Here is a 5,976-nt window from a genome sequence, read left to right on the forward strand (position 1 = left end):
AGCTGTTCGGGATGCCGCGATTAGCCGCGGCTATCCCGAACAGCCCGACTGAGCTAGCCGGGAACTTTCACTTTCACTTTTAGCCGCGCGGCTCAGCTTTGAGCGCGCGGCTAAAGGGTTAATAGCGCGCGGCGCCGCGATCGGCGCTGCGCGCTATTAGAGGCGGGTCCCGGCATCACTATGACGCCGGGCCCGCCATGATATGACGCGGGGTTACTGTGTAACCCCGCGTTATATCAGAAGAGCAGGACCAAGGACGTACCGGTACGTCCTTGGTCCTTAAGGGGTTAAGGGGTTAAAGGCCGAAACAAAAGAAAAAAACATAACAAGCAGTGAACTGAGTAAAGCTGTACTGCAGTAGACCTGTATGTTAGCGATACATATGTAAAGCACCCTAAACACATCATATCGCTTTACTCCGCAAAAAACGGTTACATCTTCCTGTTTGGGACATAGCATCGCCTTAACAAAGGCGTGCATTGGACAGGGATTACCCATGTAATACGTTATTCATGAATATTATATTGGTTTCAGAAAACATCATTTATATCTTTATGTTTGGGTCACAGCACCGCCTTAACAAGGGCATGCATTTGAAAGGGATTAGCTCTGTTAGTAGGTTATTCGTCAATATTATTGGTCGATCCGAGCTGAATTGAACTGACGATTTTGAAAAAGTTTTCTAAAGTTCACTCATCTCTACTGCAGATATAAGCACGATAAAGCTCCTTCTTAAGAGTTTTTTTGTCATCAGAAAATTGCCATCTACCGTCAAAGACATACAGTACAATATAGATTGAGATAGCGAGCTATGGGAATACTGTATTACCTTTTGTGAGCACAGCAAAACATGTGCCCTTATAGAGGCCTCCTCCATCCCCAAAATTGGTGCCTTATCAATTCTTTGCATCATTTTATGCAAATGACAGTACACAGAAACGCTCCCATAGCCTTCAATCTAAAAATTTCGTAACCCTAATTTTTTTAAATTCACAAATATTGTTAACTCTACATACATAATGACTTAAAGTATTATTAACTGTTGAAATGAAGAAAAAAAAATTCAGTCTCATTATTTATCTTAAAAAATCACAGACAATAATAAAAAAATGTGATTTGGGTACAAATAAAAAATGTACAAATAAGAAAGCAAAAAAATATCATCAAAATAACCCACTATTACAGCCCACTATTACGCATTTTACATGCACATATAAGAACAACAAGGTTCCTTCAATAGAGGCCTCTTCCTCCCCTAAAGCCTTCCTATCCATCTCCAAAATTGCATCATTTTATGCCAATGACAGTACACAGAATGGCCTGCAATCTTTAAATTTAGGAACCCTAATTTTAACTTTCACAAATAGGGTCAAATCAACATATATAACTACTCAATATATTAAACTCTGGTAAAATGATGTAAAAAAAAACATCTCAATCTCATAATTTCACGTGAAAGTCTGAGTTGAGTTGAGAAAGCCGGCTAAGGGAATTTTACTGTATTACACATTTAGAGGACAGCAAAAAGTAAAACACTGTGCCCTAATAGAAGCCTACTCCTCCCCTAAAGCCTTCCTATCTATCTCCAAAAAACAATATAGCGTAAGGCTCCGATAATCTGCAATCTCAAAGTGTTCAACATTCACAAATAAGTTTTATTTCATATACAACAACTCAAAGTATTATACTCTGGTAAAAAATAAGTAAAAAATGTACTAATCTCATAATTGTACTTCATAAAACCCATGTAGAATAGTATCAAAAACAAATAAATATACAAAAAAAACATAAAATTTGAAGCTGCAGATTTGAATGTGAACACAACATCAAGTCTGCAGTCAGTTTACACGTTCATATTTTTTCTTGCAGCTTTGATGCAGCAAATGTTGCTGCTTATTGACTTCAATAGGTAGGAAAATCTGAAGAAAGAATAAAGATGTGTGAACTGACCTTTCATATGCATGAGCACGACCATATTTGACTGTGTACACGGATGCATATTTTCAACTGCTGATTTTGCTACCCATTGAAGTTAGTGAGTAGCAAATCAGCTGTTGAAAAAATGGAACAAATTACATGTCAGTGACTGTACCCTTAGGGTGCACTCATACAAACATGATTTACTAAGGATTTTAGGATGTAAGATCCACTTTTGCGTAGCTGCAACTGCCAACTTTACAAGGCAATTATTTGATTGCTTTGTAAAATTGCAACTGCAAATTTTACAACTGCAGATCCCCAATAGTGCATTCCGTGTGTGTGTCTTATCCTCCAGTCACCTTCAGAGCTGCACTTACTATTCTGCTGTTACATCATGTTTTATCCTCCAGTCACTTTCAGGGCTGCACGTACTATTCTGCACTTATGTAATGTCTTTTCCTCCAGGCACCTCCCGAGCTGCACCCACTAGTCTGCTCTTACATCATATCTTATACGCCAATCACATCCACATCCTACACCACAAAATCCGAAAAATTCAATTTTTTTCTTTCCCTCCTCCCCATCAATTAGATTTTCTGAATACATTATATGTACCCCCAATGTGACTCATACTACAAAAAATAAAACACATGCCCTTATACAGCTAGATTATGTTTAAGAATTAGGTTTAAGATCTGGGCATACAGTGGGGGTAAAAGAAACAATACATTTTTGGCAAAAGATAATAGCTACATTATATGTACAAGACAGGGACTGGTAAGAGTATGTGTGGGAAGGGGGGCCCAGTGACTCCAGCAGTAAGGAGTCCCAAAGTTCCTGATGGTGTGCCTGGCTGGTGCCAATTGAAATTGTAGAGTACCGAGAGGAGTGGTGCTGCCAACGGTGATTCAATACCGCAGCGGCTTCTGTGAAAAACTAATATGCCATTCAGAAGCATGGAAAAGCTAGATTATTTCTCACCCAGCTTGTTCATGCTCCTGAATGGCATATCTGCTTATAATAGGTCAGCTATTATAAACAGATATGCCTATGAGCAGATATGCCATTCAGCAGCATGGAAAAGTGAGGCCATGATTTCACACTTAGCTTTTCCATGCTCCTGAATGGCATATCTGCTTATAATAGGACAGCTATTATAAACAGATATGCCAATGAGCAGATATGCCATTCCGGTGCATGGAAAAGGTAGGCGACAATTTCTCACCTAGCTTTCCAAAGCTTCTAAATGGCATATCTGTTAATAATAGATCAGCAATACACACAGATATGCAATTCAGGAGCATGGAAAGCTAGGTGTGAATAGGTTTCCCATGCTCCTGACTGATATCTTCTTATAGCTGTGCCACTTAATTCCCTTATTAACTCATTGGGGGGGGGGGTATATAATATACATCAACCATATAGATGGCTGTATATGTATAATGTGGACAGAAATGCCCACTTACCCTCCCAGCCTGGTGTAGCCCTGCCTCTAGTGATGACATCCAGGAGCAAGGGTGGTAAGTATGGCTCTGTTCAAATTATATATTTTTATAATGCAAAAGATAATAGCTACATTATATATACAAGACAGGGACTGGTAAGAGTATTTGTGGGAAGAGGGGCCAAAAGACTCCAGCAGTAAGGGGTCCCAAAGTTCCTGATGGAGTGCCTGGCTATTGCTGCACATGATTTAACCTCTTGGGGATGCAGGGCTTATGCATACACCCTGCATCTCCGATCCATAAGGATTCAGGGCGTACCTGTACGCCCTGGTCCAGTATAACAGGTTTAAGCCATTCTCACCGGCTGAGAACAGACTAAACCCCGTGGGTCCCGGTTGCTACAGGCAGCCAGAACCCACGTCTAATGCCGAGCATAGCCGATCAGGCTGATGCCCGGCATTAACCCTATAGATGCCGCGATCAAAGTTGATCACGGCATCTTAAGTGAAAGTAAAAGAATCCCGGTAGCTCAGCGGAGCTGATGGCACGATCAGCTTGCCGGATGACGGGGGGTCCTCACCTGCCTCTCCGTCATCCAATAGGCGATCTATTGCTCCATGCCTGCGCAGCAGGCTAGAGCAGCAGATCGCCGGTTACACTGATCAATGCTGTGCAATGGCATAGCATTGAACAGTGTATGTCCTGTGGGGGCAAAAAAAAAGAAAAAAGTGAAAAAAAAATGTAATAAAATTTCATTAACCCCTTCCCTATTAAAAGTCTAAATCACCCCCCTTTTCCCATTTTTAAAATAATGTAATGAAGAATAAAAATAATCATATGTGGTACGAAAGAGTGTGTAAATGTCCTTACTATTAAAATATAATGTTAACTAAACCGCACGGTCGATGGCGTACACATAAAAAAATATCAAAGTCCAAAATTGTGCGTTTTTGGTCACTTCATATACCATAAACATATTAATATTTTTACCGCCATGTACACGGAAAAATAAAAAAGTTATAGGGGTCAGAAGATGCCAATTTTAAACAAACAAATTTTGGTGCATGTAGTTTATAATTTTTTAAGTATTAAAATAAAATAAAACCTATATAAATCCTTGTAACCGTATGGACCTACAGTATAAATATAAGGTGTAAATTTTACCGAAAAGTGCACTGCGTAGAAACGGAAGCCCCCAAAATTTACTAAATTATGTTTCCTTTTTTCGTTTCACCCCACAAATCCTTTTTTTGGGGTTTCACCGCAGGTTATATTATAAAATGCGATGTCATTACAAAGTACAATTTTGTGACGCAAAAAACAAGCCCTTTTATGGGTCTGTAGGTGCAAAATTGAAAGTGTTATGATTTTTAGAAGGGAAGAAGGAAAAAACAAAGGTAAAAATAGGCTGAGTCCCTAAGGGGTTAAAGTTTTAACTTTTATAGTCTGGAGAGGTGTGGTGCTGCCGACAGTGATTCAAGACCTCAGTGGTTTCTGTGACAAATGCTCCTGAGTGACATATTTTCTTATAGCTGTGCTACATAAAGGAGATCTCTGGCAAAAACAAACCTAGCTGATCACATGGGGTCCGACCGCTGGGGCCCGCCTCGATCGCCAGGACAGGACCCATTGATCAGTGAGAATGCTTTTTTGTTTTCATTTTCTATATTTCTATAAAAAGGCCCATAAAAACTTCAGTACCAGGCCCATGATGCTCTTAATCCTTACACGCATACACAGACACACAGAGCATCTGCCAACTTGTATCTAATGATAACTCCCCTATAAACCCTTTACACCCATTCGTTCAGTGGAATGGGAGGCCAAGGCTCAGACTCCTTAGCAGTATTAAGGTGTAGAAATTGCTGATGCCCTGGCCAAGTGACTAACCACATTTGAGTTTGAGCTCCTGACAGCAGTGTAATGCCCTGTATGTGGAGAGGGCGTGGCTTGGGCGCGCTGGTGATGAGCTGCACTCTGTAGGAGCTCCCTCTAGGGCACCGGGTTGAGGGCTGATCCACCCTGCTATGAGAGGCAAAAAATGGGGAAACAAGAAGAAAACAGCCCCTCTCACCTCAGAGCCCCAGCTGCGAACGATTGCGGACTTTTTCCTGCAGCCGCCTGCGCTATCCACCCCAGTACGGCCTTCGTCCACAGCTCCGCCATTATCCCCTGATAGAAACGTTGCCTCACAAGTGCTGACTCCTCCTCTCACCCTGCACGCAGCAATGGCAGCAGTACCGAGCTCCGGAGCTGAAAGCTGCACCTCTCCTGTGACTCTATCACCCGGGCAGCAGATCTCACAAGCGCGGCAGACTCCCGACAGCCGGCAGCAGCAGAGGACATATCAGCAAGGTACGTCCTGGGCCAGGGGAGTGTGATCTCCTACCTGCTTGTGCCACCCATGGCAGGGAGTGGAGGCCCCCCTGGCTCAGTGTCTCTACCTCTACATATCTCCTCCTCTGGCCCCACTACCCAAGGACTGTCTGCAGCTTCCCCTCACCTACCTCCAGGAGTGCAATTGCCACCTGTGACTGCCACCTTGACCCACCCTCCATCCGTCCTACTCACACATGAGTCCACTGCAGCCTCATCTGCCATGCCTCCTCAC

The sequence above is a fragment of the Hyla sarda genome, chromosome 8 (assembly GCF_029499605.1).
Source record: "Hyla sarda isolate aHylSar1 chromosome 8, aHylSar1.hap1, whole genome shotgun sequence".
NCBI classification, from domain to species: Eukaryota; Metazoa; Chordata; class Amphibia; order Anura; family Hylidae; genus Hyla; species Hyla sarda.